Source organism: Lissotriton vulgaris, chromosome 1_2, assembly GCF_964263255.1.
Source record: "Lissotriton vulgaris chromosome 1_2, aLisVul1.2, whole genome shotgun sequence".
Classification (NCBI taxonomy): Eukaryota; Metazoa; Chordata; class Amphibia; order Caudata; family Salamandridae; genus Lissotriton; species Lissotriton vulgaris.
This window is the reverse complement of record NC_141686.1, coordinates 348,058,770-348,073,418: the sequence shown is the minus strand read 5'-3', so window position 1 is coordinate 348,073,418 and position 14,649 is coordinate 348,058,770. Positions and strand designations below refer to the sequence as shown.

Below are 14,649 nucleotides of genomic sequence, written 5' to 3'. Positions count from 1 at the left end.
ACAGACTATGAAGGATTGTATAATTTGCTGATGAGGGAACAAATTTTAAATAATTGTCAGAACCAGCAGTTGCATCAACATTTGGTTGACTCAGATTTGACCTCTCCCCAAGAATTGGGAAAGAGGGCAGATAAATGGGTAAGAACCAGAGTTAAGCAAAAGAACCAGAACCAGAACCAGGGTGGTGACCAGAAGAAAACAGACCAGAAGGGTGGGGAGCAGAAAGCTAAAGACCAGAAGTCTTCAACAGGGCCCCAAACTGAGACAGAGGGTGGGTCCCAAACTTGCAAGAAGAAGAAGAAAGAAGGTCAGAAGAAACCCTGGTGTAAAACTTGTAAGAACACCTCTCACTGGACAAGTGAGTGTAAAAAGGGTGGAGCCCCCAGCACTGCAGCCCCTAAGGCACCTGCACCCACTAGTACAGTTAGCAGTGCTGGTCCTCAAGCCAAGGGATTAGTGGGTATCACTTTGGGAACTGAAGGAGATTCTGACCTAGTCAGAACCCTTACACAGGCTGTTCTGATTTGTGAAGGGGACATAGATTTGACCCCTCACATAAGTCCCAGTAACCTGGGCAAATACAGACAGACACCTTTGATCAACAATAAAGTGGCTCAAGCTTACAGGGACACATGTGCCAGTGTCACTATGGTGACACCTAACTTTGTGGACCCTGGACAATACATGCCAGGCGATGATTACCTGGTGACCAATGCCAGCAATGTCACTACTACACATAGTGTGGCACTTGTTAACTTTTCCTGGGGAGGGGTAACTGGCCTAAAGAAAGTTGTGGTTAGTGCTGATCTCCCAGTAGAATGTTTGTTGGGCAATGACCTGGAGAACTCTCTATGGTCAGAAGTTGAGTACAGGACTCATGCAGAGATGTTAGGGATATCATCACATGTCCTTGCTGTGACCAGGTCACAGGCCAAAAAGTGCCTCTCTGAACCTCAGGTCTTGGATCCTGGAACAATGGACCAAGTACCTTCCAAGAAGAAGAACAGGAGGGTTAAGGCTGCGCCTTCCCAACTGCCTACAAGTGAGGATCAGGCTTCACAGGAAACTGATCTTGAGACCCCTGAAGGAACTGTCTCTGAAGAACTTAAACCTGATCAGGTTGAGTTTCTGGGGACAGGGGGACCTTCTAGGGCAGACTTGGGGCAGGCTCAGTTAACCTGTCCTTCTCTTGAACCCCTCAGACAGCAGGCTGCTGCTGAGGCTGCTGGGAATGCCCAAGGTGCCCATAAAGTATATTGGGACGATGGACTCCTTTATTCAGAGGCTAGAGACCCCAAGCCTGGTGCTACCAGGAGGTTGGTTATACCTCTGCAATTTAGGGGCTTCCTACTCACCTTGGCCCATGATATTCCTTTAGCAGGACACCTAGGCCAGAACAAGACCTGGGACAGGCTTGTCCCTCACTTTCACTGGCCTCGCATGTCTGAAGACACCAAGGAGTTTTGTCGCTCCTGTGAAACCTGCCAAGCCAGTGGTAAAGCAGGTGGAACAACAAAGGCCCCCCTGATACCACTACCTGTGGTGGGGGTTCCCTTTGAAAGAGTGGGGATTGATATTGTTGGTCCAATGGATCCCCCTACAGCATCTGGGCACAGATTCATACTGGTGGTAGTGGATCCTGCCACCAGGTACCCAGAGGCAATTCCCCTTAGGACCACAACAGCTCCTGTTGTGGCCAGGGCCTTACTTGGAGTTTTCTCCAGAGTGGGGTTTCCTAAGGAGGTAATATCAGATAGAGGTGCCAACTTCATGTCTGGATATTTGACAGCTATGTGGAAGGAATGTGGTGTCAACTACAAGTTCACCACTCCTTATCACCCACAATGCAATGGGCTTGTTGAGAGATTTAACAAGACCCTAAAGGGCATGATTAAAGGATTACCTGAAAAGCTCAGGCGAAGATGGGACATCCTTCTGCCCTGCCTTTTGTTCGCTTACAGAGAGGTCCCTCAAAAGGGGGTTGGCTTCAGCCCCTTTGAATTGTTGTTTGGGCACCCTGTAAGAGGACCCCTGTGTCTAGTGAAGGAACGATGGGAGTTACCTCTCAAAAAGCCTAAACAGGACATAGTGGACTATGTACTTGGTCTCCGCTCCAGGATGGCAGAGTACATGGAAAAGGCATCCAAAAACCTTGAGGCTAGCCAAGAATTACAAAAAGCTTGGCATGACCAAAAGGCTGTCCTTGTTGAATTTCAGCCTGGACAGAAGGTATGGGTGTTGGAGCCAGTGGCCCCAGCAGCACTCCAAGACAAATGGTCTGGACCCCATACAATTCTGGAGAAGAAAGGAGAGGTTACCTACTTGGTGGACCTAGGAACTCCCAGGAGCCCCCACAGGGTGCTCCATGTGAACAGATTGAAGGCATATGTCAGCAGGGCAGACATGGGCTTGCTCATGGCTACAGATGAGGGACAGGAGGAAGAGAGTGACCCTCTCCCAGACCTGCTCACTCAGAACCCTGAGGATGGCTCAGTTGATGGTGTGGCCTTAGGTGGCAGCCTCACTGAACATCAGCAACATGACTGCAGACAAGTTCTACAGGCATACAGGCATATGTTCTCATTGACACCCAGTCAGACTAACTGGTGTACACATGTGGTGGACACTGGTGACAGTCTTCCTGTAAAGAGCAAGATTTACAGGCAACCTGACCACGTCAGGGACTGTATAAAGACTGAGGTGCAAAAGATGCTGGAATTAGGTGTCATTGAGCCTTCAGAGAGCCCCTGGGCTAGCCCAGTGGTTCTGGTCCCCAAACCTCACACCAAAGATGGCAAGAGAGAGATGAGGTTCTGTGTGGATTACAGAGGGCTCAATGCTGTCACCAGGACAGATGCACACCCTATTCCAAGGGCAGATGAGCTCATTGACAAGTTGGCTTCTGCCAAATATTTGAGCACATTTGACTTGACAGCTGGCTACCGGCAAATCAGGTTAGCTGAGGAGTCTAAAGCCAAGACAGCATTTTCTACCCCTAGTGGGCATTATCAGTTTGTGGTGATGCCCTTTGGTTTGAAAAATGCACCTGCCACCTTCCAAAGGTTGGTGAATCAAGTCCTCACTGGGTTGGATGACTTTTGTGCAGCTTATCTGGACGATATTGCTGTCTTTAGCTCCACCTGGGAGGATCACCTGGTCCACCTGAAGGAAGTGCTTGAGGCTCTGCAGAAGGCAGGCCTCACTATCAAGGCAACAAAGTGCCAGATAGGGCAGAGCAAGGTTGTATACCTGGGCCACCTTGTAGGTGGAGGCCAAGTTCAACCACTGGAGAGTAAGATCCAGACCATCAAGGACTGGTCCCCTCCAACTACCCAGACTCAGGTCAGAGCTTTCTTGGGCCTGACTGGGTACTACAGGAAGTTTGTTAAGAACTATGGGTCCATTGTGACTCCTCTTAATGATCTGACATCTAAGAAGATGCCCAAAAAGGTTCAGTGGACAGAAATCTGTCAAAAGGCATTTGATGACCTGAAGAAGGCCATGTGCTCTGCACCTATCCTGAAGAGTCCTGACTACTCAAGAGAGTTCATTGTCCAAACAGATGCTTCTGAGTTGGGAGTGGGAGCAGTGCTTTCACAGCTTAATGTAGATGGCCAGGACCAGCCCATTGCTTTCATTAGCAGAAGGCTGACCCCCAGAGAGAAACGTTGGTCAGCTATAGAGAGGGAGGCCTTTGCTGTGGTGTGGGCCCTGAAGAAGTTGAGGCCATACTTGTTTGGTACTCACTTCAAGATTCAGACCGACCATAAGCCCCTCCTATGGCTTAATCAGATGAAGGGTGAAAACCCCAAACTACTCAGGTGGTCCATTTCCCTACAGGGGATGGACTTTACAGTGGAGCACCGCCCAGGGACTGACCATGGCAACGCAGATGGTCTCTCCAGGTACTTCCACTTAGAACATGAAGACACAACTGGTCAAGGTTAGTCTAATGTCCCTGCGTTTGGGGGGGGGTTATGTAGGAGAGTAGGGTCTGCTATCCTATGGTCACCCCAAATTTTTGCTTTTTGCTTCACTGGTTTCTGACTTAATGTGGCTGTGGGCCTGCTAATCAGACCCACAGCCTGCTGTTCTCTCTCTAAATTACTGCCAATGCACTCTAGGTGCATTACGAATTGGAACTGGTTCACCTTATGAGCCCCTGTATAAGTGCACCCTAGGTGCCCAGGGCATAGGTGTATCCAAGGCCTACCAGGGGCTGCAGCATGTATTGTGCCACCCCTGGCCTGGCCTCCATATTTGACACAACTGGCTGATCACTCAGCTGGGGTAAGTCGGTGTAACCACCTCTTACTTAGGTACAGTATGTCTGTGCCTAACCCTAAACTGGACACATATGTTCCTATCAGCCACTCCTATGGAAGGCCTCATCAATCCTGGAGGCAGAGTGCTTGGAAATATGTGAGATGGTGCTCTGGCATGAGCTGAGCCTGTCTGCAGCTGTCGGGAACCACTCCCTAAGCTGTTCCGGGATATTGCCATACCATATACTCTTAAGTGCATTATAATCCTCGCGGTTAAATGCTATCTTTGGTTTGGCTTTATCAAAACATGTCGAGTAAGGTGTCATACGAATTGGAAAACTATCCCCTCGCCAATTCTGGCGACGGGGATAGCATTCCACCCTTCTAGAGGGATACGACATGCGTGTAACCTCAACCCCGGTTAAAGTTAAACAGAGCCTCAGCATCACAAAATGGACGCTGCCACCACAGACACAAGTCTGGCCTCCTGCTGCTGACCGAAACTCGGCAGATGGTGGCCTGGACAAAGGGTTTCCTGCCTTGGGAGGTGCGAGCACCACCCCAGACAGGATTTTGTGTATTGGGTAGGACAGGGCTGAATAGAATCAGACATGCCCGGGGCACACAAGGTGTCCCCGTGCATAGGCCAGTCCAAACCGGTCCTGGGACTTTCCAGACCCAGGCCTGGCGCGGAACTGGACAAAGGAAAGGGGGTGTAACCGCCCCCCTTCCTGGTTCCTCCCAGAGGAGGGACCTAGTAGGTGATCCACCCCTCAGATTGGGAATAAGAGCGGGAGCAGTGCCATTGCACAGCAGATCATCCTGAAATCAACTTTAAACAAAGAAGAAGACTGGACTTCGACATTCTGCTGCACAGAAGACTGAAGAGAATCTCCCTTGTGGCCTAGGAGTGGCCACCCTGTGAACACAGGTACCAACCAGCAACTCGACGTCTGCTTTGCCGCCGCCTCCCGCCGGAGACCGAGCCCAGAGCCCGACAAGAACCAGACTCCCAGACCTCTCAGAGCCCGATCCACAGTCCCTGCAAAGAAGGGACCCGTGGAGGCACCGAGTGACGTGGGACCGGACCTCTTGGAAGACACTCGAAAAGCTGACTGCGCAGCTTCTGAGGCATCCTCGACGTTGTGCTTTGGGGATTGAGAACCCCCACCACCGAGCAGCCCTTGCACCGAAGATCAGCCCTCCAGCATCTCCACGATCTGCGTGGGGCCCTTTTGCATTGTGCCACTCGACGCGCCATCCCGGCCACTAGCCACGTGGTCAGCGGCCATCTTGGCGACGAACCCGAAGATTTACACAGCAGGTCTGATTGCTCCAGACCTACCCAAGCTCCTGTGAAAAGGAGCACCCGCTCTGACCTTGCTGGTCCGAGTGTTAAGCATCTTTCACCTTCTGCCTGGCTTGCCTTTGCCAAGGCCTGTTTGCTCCGATCGAGGTGCCGACACCGCCAACAGCGAGAAGCCTGCGTGGGACAGCTCGTGACCGACTCCTGGACGTCCTCGACCCCGGGTATCCACGTGGCTGCAGAAAGAAGCTACCCGACAACGCCTGTTTGCACCCGACATCGCCTGGTTCCAATCTGGTTCCACGGTAGTCACTGGCTAGTGACTTTGAACATTGTCCCCTCTGCTTTCAGGTCTTCACATCTTCAGATCCACCCTTGGATCCACCGGAACTCTTCTCATCGAGCCGCCTGCAGCATCTTCAGCTCCAAGCACCATCGACCAGCGTGACGAAACCCGACACTACTTCGACCCTGTGCACCCGCTTCCTGTGGGTGAGGTAACTCAGCTCCGCCGGTGCTCCTGCACTGGTACACATCCCAAGGGCCTGTGTTTTAAGTTTCAGCTCCGTAGGTCACTCGGAAGGTTCCTAACTTTCTAACTTTGTGCTTTTTACGCACCATAGACTTTGTATTGAAAAGTGCGTGCACTTTGAACACTGCACCCGAGTCCCGTGGGCCTTTCCCAACTTAGTTATTTCCAGTCTCGAATAGCTCCAGCGATTCCCAAGGCCCTAGGCCTCTTCACTTTCCTATTGGTATCTCTTATACCACTTTCTTAGTATATGGTTTAGGTGGCCCCTAGGGCTCATCCATATTGTGCAACTTTTGTGTATTTTAAACTGTCTTGTGATTTAACGCTTGTGCTTCTGTGCTCATAAAGAGTCCAGGGGATTTTATAGTTAATAAATCAATATATATTTTCAATATATATCTGTGTGGTGTCCCTTTCATTTGGTATTCAAGGGGGTTGTGTATGGTATAACAGCTGGCTTCACATGCCTTTCAGAGTTTAGCCTAAGACTGCTTTGTCCACGTTACCACTAGGATAACTGGTCTACAAGGTTGAATTACAACCATCATCATAAGGGTTGCTTGGCATGGTACAAAGTGATCACTAGAATTAGTGAGCATTATATACCAGGCCAACTTCTCACATGCCTTCCAATGCTTTTGATTGCTCACATGCTAGATTATTGTCCCTTTGGGACCAACTTCTGTACAAACATGATCCCTTCACGACGATCCTAAAACGATGAGCACTCTAGTCTTCAGCCGACTTCACTCACTTCCGGTTTTTACTGCGCATGCGCACCACCACGCTCGAGCACTTCCCCAGGTCTGTGGACACAACACTGTTAGCAGCCATACACCGCAGGAGCGACACTGCTTCCATGCTCATGCGGTAAGGAGAGGAGTCCTTGTGCTCTGTTTTTCGCCCCCTCCATCATGTTTCTCTTCCCTTACGGATGTTACTCCCTCCTTTCATAGATTTCCGACTACAGTTGCACCCGACTGCCCCTGGTAAATTTCACCCTGATACGCCCTGAACGCGGAACACTCCCATCGCATACGATCACTCTACCGTACTAGGTGAGTTTTCCACCCCTACGGTCACTCCCATGTCATTCGATATACCGCCCTACACGGATTCTCATTGCCATCTCCTCTCCCATTTTCTGTTGTTTCTCCATAGTTCATCACCCCGCCACGCCATTTACAGGTATTTTTTTATTTTAAGTTTCTGCACCATTTCTTGAGAATCACTTTATATATGCAGTTACTCCGTTTCCTTATTTTCAAGCGCCGGCATGTATTTCTACACTACCACGTGTCAGTGTGCACTGGGATCATGTTTTAGTCTAGTTCTCATACGATGTATCATGTCATGTTTTAATTGTACCTCTTGTGTAATTGCTTGTTTTTCCCAAATGATATTATGGTTACACTTAGGTTCTGTCGAATTACATCTCTATGCCTAAGTATACAAGCTAATGTTTTCTATAACTCGGCACCAGTAGTAACTTTTACCTGTTTATTCTGAGAGATGTTTCAGCTTTAACACGAAGCTTAGATATATTGACAAATTCGCATTTATAATTGAATGTTTAAGGCCACCTATGCTACCGGTATACCGCACCACAAGGTGTTTCCTGCTACGTTATCACTGTAATCTTCCAGACTGAGATTGCCAATTTACCTGCATGAGTCACCCGGGTACGTTTGTCCACTTAGCTTTGATTCATCCAAGGACCCTGCACTTTCTTGATATATGGGACACAAAATAGCATGTCATATGCCTTCCACAATGCCAGGGCACAACTTCGGTTGACCAGAATGTTTAATATAGTCTATACTTTATTCTGTACACCATAACCTACATTGCTTTAATGTCTCGGGTTGTCCCAAATACAGCGGACAACCACACATGATGCATGCACTCTTCATTTATCTCTGGCAACACTTACTCAGGTGACTTCCACCCACATTCAAGGCTTGTCCTGAGGTCCCCTTTTTTCTTTCTCATCACTTTCAACTCCAACTCACTTCAGCCACTATCCTTTATATCCAATCACGGAACACCCACGAACCATAGGTCTGCACATGATTCTAATGTGCACAGGAGATCATTTTCATGTTTTTTCATGTTGTCTTTTGAGTGTTTATTGTTATTTTAATGTTTAGTTCGCACTTATTATTTGACCATTGTCACATACATGTTTTACAGCCCTGATGAGTCACAGGCTTCGTCCTGCTTGATGAAACACGTGACGGCTGGCGTCTATATACTCTCTAAAGAGAATTACATAAAGCTTTCATCAAACCAACAGCTTCAGTTCCGTTTGTCCTATAACACATGTATACAAAATTGTTTATCTGACGTGGGCACAGTTATTGTTTGTATATACTGAAAGTCCTAACAGGAATTATCCAGTACGAATGTCTTAACGAAAATTGCTTATACAGCTTTTTACTTTAATGTCCAATCCAGTGCATCAAGGAAAAAGAAAGAAACGGCTTACTGCACTCCCTGGACTGCCTCAGAAATGCGGAACACAGGAATGATAGCCCATGAGGAAAGGCCGTACCTTGATGTGCTACTTGACAGCAGCACTGCTGTGGGAAAATTCCTGACAAGCGAATAAACTAACTGGTCACTAGAATGTCAGGCAACTGGTTTAAAAGGGGGGGACAAACTCAACAGTAACTCCAAAACTGAACTTGGAACTTTGAATTTGCGAGTTACTGCTGAGCCCTCTGGAACAAGTCTAACCGCCGAAAATATTCAGTTGAAGTGCGCCGCGTATTAACCGCGAGAGCACAAAATGGCGGACAGAGCAAAAGACTAGAGCGTTAACCCGCTTCAAAGTTGAGGCACACAGGAGGAATGTTTCACGATCTCCTACTTGAGCCAAAAACGTGCCAGTCTCTGCACTCCAACTTCAAATGGAGGACAGCAGATTTGAAGCCTGACGGACCTTGAAAAGGGGGACTGAGGTAGTAAACGGACCAGCAACCGAGAGGGACCTGACACCTTGTATTGTAATTTAACTCTGACCTCATAAAGAGTGCAGAGGGGTTATATTTAGAATAAATACATATATTTTTGATATATACCTTGTGTGGTGTACTTTCATTTGGTACTCAAGAGATTATAAATGGTAAAATAACTTGCTTAACTTTTCTCCAAGTTTTAGCCTGAAGGCTGCTCTCCACAGCTACCACTAGGATAGCTTTCTATAAGGTTGACTTTATAACCTACCATCAATAAGGGTCGATTAGACTGGTGCAAAGTGCCCACTAGAATAGTGGACATCATATACCAGGCTAGCTTCTCACAACGGGCACTAGGCCTACCCACACAAGTGAGGTCCTATTTTTCTTGGAAGACTTGGGGAATGCGGGGTGGGTGGAATGTTGTGGATCCACGCAGATTCCATAACTTTCCACCACAGAAATGTGCCAAAAATGTGTTTTTCTAAAATAAATGAGGTTTGCAAGGGATTCAGGGTAACACACCCTGGTGAGAGGCAGTCAAGTCACCCTATCCTGGATTCTCCAGGGTGTCTACTTTTCAAAGTTGTATAGTTTTTCAAGGTTTCCCAAGTTGCTGGCAGAGTAAGGGTTCAAAATCTACAGCTAGGCACTTTGCAAAAAAAGGGTCTGTTTTCACTCTGAAAATGTGGTGTTTCCACGTTGCACTTTGGGCCGTTTCCTATCGCGGGCACAAGGCCAACCCACACAAGTGAGGTCACATTTTTATTGGGAGACTTACGGTAACAGAATTGTAGAGCAAGTGTGATCACCTGTTGACTTTTTATGCATTTATCTTTTCCAAATGAAAGACAATGGGTAAAAAAGAAGACATTTTGAAAAATTACCTACAATTCTCATGCTAATATGGGTACTCACAGTTTTAGAAATGTGCAAATATCAACTGTTCCTAAACTCTATTTTTTGTTCCACTTTCAGAAATACAAAGGTGTCTCTCATGCAGATTTTGCCATGTATATGTTTCCACAAATTAACTGCTACAAACCCGGTACATAATAAAAAAACATTGCAAGACGCTGCTTATTTTGGCTCTGGGTTCTTCGGGTTCCTGGTGAACCTATAATTCCTATATATGGCCACAACCAGAAAGCTTCAGCTGATGTAACGGTATAATGCTTTCAAACAGCTGTAATATTTAGAAGAAGTTTAAGGTGAAAACGTTGACACAGATGGTTGTTTTTTTCAACTAATTTTCAATTTGTCCTATATTCAATGGTTAGATTCTTTGAAATAACTTTGAAGGATCTATACAAATGGCCTCTTGCCAAATTCAGAATTTCGACTACTTTTCTGAAATGTATAGCTTTTCAGGATCCATTATTTCTCTTATACCCATTTCTACCATTAACTGGAAGGAGGTTAAGTCTCAGAAACCACAAACAACCCCTTTTCTGATACAATTTTCAGGGAAAAAACAGACGCTTTCATCTGTAGCCCTTTTTTCAATTTTTTCCCCCAAAAATAAAATGCAGCTGTATTTTGGCTAATTTCTGGGTCCGCTCCAGGGGAATCAACAAACGCTGGGTATCTTTAAAATCCCTTTGATGTTGGAAAAAAAGAACTCAAATTTGGAGTGGATACCTTATGTGGTCAAAAAATTACAGGGGCCTAAGCGCAACCTACCCCAAATAGCCAAAAAGAGGCTTAGCACAGGGGGAAGGCCTAGAAAAGAAGGGGTTAAGAAGGAACGTGTTTACAAAGTGATAATATTCAGGTCTTTTGCATGGATATCTATCACAACTGTCCTTATAGGTGCAATTAAAAGGCACTCTTGTTATTCTTTAGAGAGCTTCATGCCCCTAAGGCCACATGATGAAATATGTTCCATTTATATTAGTGCGTGATTGCCTCAAAGTGCATCTGGACTACTGTCCGGGTACACATCGTCATTGTGAATTGAATACTGGGCACCCAGTGTACCATCACGATGTCAAAGGACAGACTGAGAAGTGAAAAGTTTGATGTAAGGTGCACAAAGTAAAGTGGATAGATGGGTTAGACTGTGGCCTCTTGCCCATAATGCTTAGTTGTACGATGGCCTACATTGTTCCGCAGTGTGGTCATGATTGTGTTTCTCCAACACCTACAAAACAGCCATAAAATAAATGCACATTTCTTCCTCATGAGACTTTTATGCACAATTATTTTATAGTTTTCTGATGTGACAGTAGAAATTAATGTTATGTCTTTGCCAGGGTTGTCAATTTCAATCTGTTGATCTGTGAAATATGAGAAAGCCAAAGAGCTTCACAGGAAGTGATTAAACAATAGAATCTAGAGCAATCTCACAGCCTCAGAGGCAAACAAGATCACTCATGTGGATTAAAAAGATCATAAAGGTGAGACAACTACATCACTCCATTTCTCCTGTGCCCTCCATAGCAGGTAGCAAAACTGAGGCCCGTGCCCAGAGTGATCCTTGTGGCCTTGGTGGTGTCTTTGGTATCTGATGGGTGATGAACCACAATCCATGGAGTTGCTAGAAGCAGATGTGGTGACTCATGTAGTTGGCAGCTGGAGTTCGGACTGGTCACGTGGATCCAGCTGGATGTGGCTCCTCATGAGCGTCAGGCAGGAGTAGTGCCTAAACTCAGCACTCAACTGGAGCCCTGCAAGGAAAAAGGAGATACAAACAGTCCATCGCCCCTCTGCTAGCACAGGTGGGAGGCCCCTCCCCAACCATTTTAAGTTTGGCTGCAGGAGCTGACGTGAGCTTTTGAGCTGTAGCCACTACCCCCTTTCGTGGAGAGCAAATTAAAAGAAGACTTCAGCCAAATTGTGTTAAGCCTGCACAGATTCCTGTTGAGAACTCCACAAGAGTGTAGGGTGAGTGTGGCACTGACCAATACCAGACTACTGAGGGGAAGGACCCTTTGAGGGACTTAATAAGACCCTTGACCTAAGGCCTCCCTCCTTTCTATCTTCAAGCTTCCTCCTGGGGTGGCAGCATATGGTTTCCCCCTGAGGTCTAGTTGGCATAAATTGACTTTGGAGGTCCCCAGTGATGGCCCTAGGCTATAGTGATGCTGCCCACCCTCCATACTCTTAGTTCAGACTGCTGGTGCTGCCCCTGACTATGGTTCACTGGAGCACACGGGTCAGGCCTTCACCCATCACCTGTCCCGCTGATCGGTGGGCCAGAATGAGTAGAAGTGAGCCCTGTGGGACCACTAAGGTGAGAGCTTGCTGGCAACAACCAGGGCTTCACCCTTGACACAACTACATGCACTATGGATCCCCAAGCACAAATTAAAATGGACAAAAAGACTGCCCCCAAGGGGGGAGCAAGGATTGCCCAGGGGAGGAGTCTCTCATGAAGCAATACTACACAGTGGATTCAACACACCTTTAATACTGCAGGCCATTCAAGACTACTGGTCAGTTCTGGGCACCAAGATTAGAGAGGTCAAGGTCGACGTGGATCCATTGAGACATGACCTACAACTAGCTGTAGACGGAGTAACAGATACAAAGGTTATAATTTCCATGCTGGAAGACAGTGCTGGGACTCTCCTCGGAAGTATCTCCCCTATCTCATTACGGTGAAAGGATGATGAAAAGCAACTTGTCGATACATCTTTAGTGGGTTCATGGAGTAAGCTGAGGACACATCACCACAAAAATTTCCAGCGGATCCAGTCCTGTTTGGACAATGTTCACCTGTCCCTCTGCTTTGACACTGAGAGTGCCACAGGTCACTGGCTCAGAAATCTCCACTGGGTGCCCCACCTTGTCCTATGATAGCCAGATTTTATAACTACAGAGACAAAGATGCCATCCTGAATGGAGCAAGGGCAAAGGGTCACCTAATGCATCAATCTGAACACATTCCTATCATCCCGGGTAACACCCGTCATGTCTCATCACAGCAAAAACTATTTGATCTATTTAAGCAGAAACTATGGAACATGAACCTCTCATATTTGCTCCTCTATCTTGCACTGTGGCCAGTGCTTCATGATTCGAAGTTGTACTTCTTTGATACTCCACAGGAGGCATGGGCCTGGTTTATGGAGCATCAACCTATTGCACAAACCGATCTTCTGAGGTGGCTGACAATCACTCAGAGACCGAAGGGACCTACAGAGGCAAGGCGTCACAAATAATCAAGATGGTGAGAACAGGGCTCCTTGGACACTGAGGCCACCACAGAGTCTGGGTGGAACATCAATAGCAGAGCAGAGCTGATGAATCACAGACCCAGGAGACACCCTTCGATGCCACCACTGAATAACAAAGAGTGACGGTTTGCACTCCAGCAACGTTTTATCCTACTCATGTACTTTTTAAAAATCACTCCACATGTTGAGCCAGGGATGGCTTAATTGTCTTTACGATTCAGAAAAGCGGGTGGTGATGAACAGAGTGTCTGAATTAAGCAGACCACTCTTACCCCGTCCAAAGATCAGGGCTTGATCCATCACCGTTATTTATCTCACTGCACCATCCCAGCTCAGAACCTGGCTATATGCAAATCAGTCTGTCCCTGGCCCAGTGCATCATGGGAACAGGGCAGACTAAACTACCAAGCCAATTCTTCACCAGAAAGGAGACAAGCTACCGGGGACCGGTTTCTGGCATTCCAACCGTCTTCGGCCCGGCTTGCTTGAATCCTGATGGTGCAGTGAGAAAGGGACTCATGTCTGAGTATACCCTGTCACACCTATAGTGGCCAAAAACGATTCAGAAAAGGGGTGGTGATGAACAGAGTGTCTGAATTAATCAGACCACTCTTACCCCGTCCAAAGATCAGGGCTTGATCCATCACCGTTATTTATCTCACTGCACCATCCCAGCTCAGAACCTGGCTATATGCAAATCAGTCTGTCCCTGGCCCAGTGCATCATGGGAACAGGGCAGACTAAACTACCAAGCCAATTCTTCACCAGAAAGGAGACAAGCTACCGGGGACCGGTTTCTGGCATTCCAGCCGTCTTCGGCCCGGCTTGCTTGAATCCTGATGGTGCAGTGAGAAAGGGACTTATGTCTGAGTATACCCTGCCACGCCTATAGTGGCCAAAAATGATTCAGAAAAGGGGGTGGTGATGAACAGAGTGTCTAAATTAAGCAGACCACTCTTACCCCGTCCAAAGATCAGGGCTTGATCCATCACCGTTATTTATCTCACTGCACCATCCCAGCTCAGAACCTGGCCTGTTCCCATGATGCACTGGGCCAGGGTCAGACTAATTAGCATATAGCCAAGTTCTGAGCTGGGATGGTGCAGTGAGCTAAAAAACGGTGATGGATCAAGCCCTGATCTTTGGACTGGGTAAGAGTGGTCTGCTTAATTCAGACACTCTGTTCATCAACACCCCCTTTTCTGAATCATTTTTGTCCACCATAAGCGTGGAAGGGTATACTCAGATGTGAGTCCTTAGCTCATTGCTGTTATGTTGTTATGTTAATTCTGCTTATATAGCGCATGGCTACCCCAGCAATGGGGCGTCCCAGCGCTGCGGACATACCTAGAAGCAGTGCAACACAACAGAGAAAAGTGGAGCTAGATGGAAGAGAACAGCCAAG

At 47.3% G+C, this 14,649-nt stretch overlaps 1 long non-coding RNA gene across 1 annotated transcript; it reads left to right on the top strand.

Annotated features, from left to right (window-relative positions):
- Positions 1–7,058: 7,058 nt before the first annotated feature.
- Positions 7,059–9,073, top strand: LOC147736752 (uncharacterized). Its single transcript, XR_015307627.1, has 3 exons — positions 7,059–7,161; positions 7,265–7,291; positions 8,561–9,073. It is a non-coding gene; the product is annotated as an uncharacterized LOC147736752 (long non-coding RNA).
- Positions 9,074–14,649: the final 5,576 nt, after the last annotated feature.